This window comes from Lytechinus pictus, chromosome 1, assembly GCF_037042905.1.
Source record: "Lytechinus pictus isolate F3 Inbred chromosome 1, Lp3.0, whole genome shotgun sequence".
In the NCBI taxonomy this organism is placed as follows: Eukaryota; Metazoa; Echinodermata; class Echinoidea; order Temnopleuroida; family Toxopneustidae; genus Lytechinus; species Lytechinus pictus.
In genome coordinates this window covers 21,532,876-21,533,690 of record NC_087245.1, presented here as the reverse complement: position 1 = coordinate 21,533,690, position 815 = coordinate 21,532,876, and the positions used below count along the sequence as shown (strand labels likewise).

General features: G+C 36.1%; 1 non-coding gene across 1 annotated transcript; it reads right to left on the bottom strand.

The window, feature by feature from the left end:
* Positions 1-272: 272 nt before the first annotated feature.
* Positions 273-354, bottom strand: TRNAS-CGA (transfer RNA serine (anticodon CGA)). The gene has a single exon. It is a non-coding gene; the product is annotated as a tRNA-Ser (tRNA).
* Positions 355-815: the final 461 nt, after the last annotated feature.

Below are 815 nucleotides of genomic sequence, written 5' to 3'. Positions count from 1 at the left end.
GTCCCCCAGATTTTTAATTTTCAGGTCAATATATTGCTTTCGTCCCCCCCCCCCCCCTGCACGGACCGGAATCACGCTAGTAGACATGCAGCATACAAATTCAATCATAGTATACGAATTGAATTATAATTGTTTTCACCATTCCTGGTTTTTCATCCAAATCATGAAGCCAAGCATAAATAAGATCTTTGTAATGTTATCCTATACTTTTAAAACTGTTACGAAATAAATTACAATGTCAACTTGGAAAAAAATAAAAATAAAAAATAAAACGTCATGGACAGGATTCGAACCTGCGCGGGGAAACCCCATTGGATTTCGAGTCCAACGCCTTAACCACTCGGCCACCATGACTTTGACGCCAAAATAAGGGTAGCTTTACTAAGTTAAAGACAAAATAATATAGATAAAGTTCTCAAATGGTGTTTAGGCATAGAATGGTTGTTCCATGAGATTAATTTTCTAAAACGGAGCATTTGGACATCAATATACTGATAAAACATGGTATTTTTCGATTACAACCATGGATAATGCGATGACTACGTAAATGACGTCAACTTACAAGCGCGCCATCTACGGCAATTCAGAGATAGTCGGCAATCATGACCGATGCAGTGATCACCACATAAATATACATGTAGATACAAAAGTCATAAAGATGTGTATCTGACAATGGTTAATACATAAAAGGGATACATATCAGAGCATGTCATAAAGAAGAAGAGAAATCAGGTTACTCGTGAACTGTATTGTTAAAACTTAAGTGCTTCATATAAAATTACGAATGTAACAAAAAAGTTAGATCAATGCGTTGC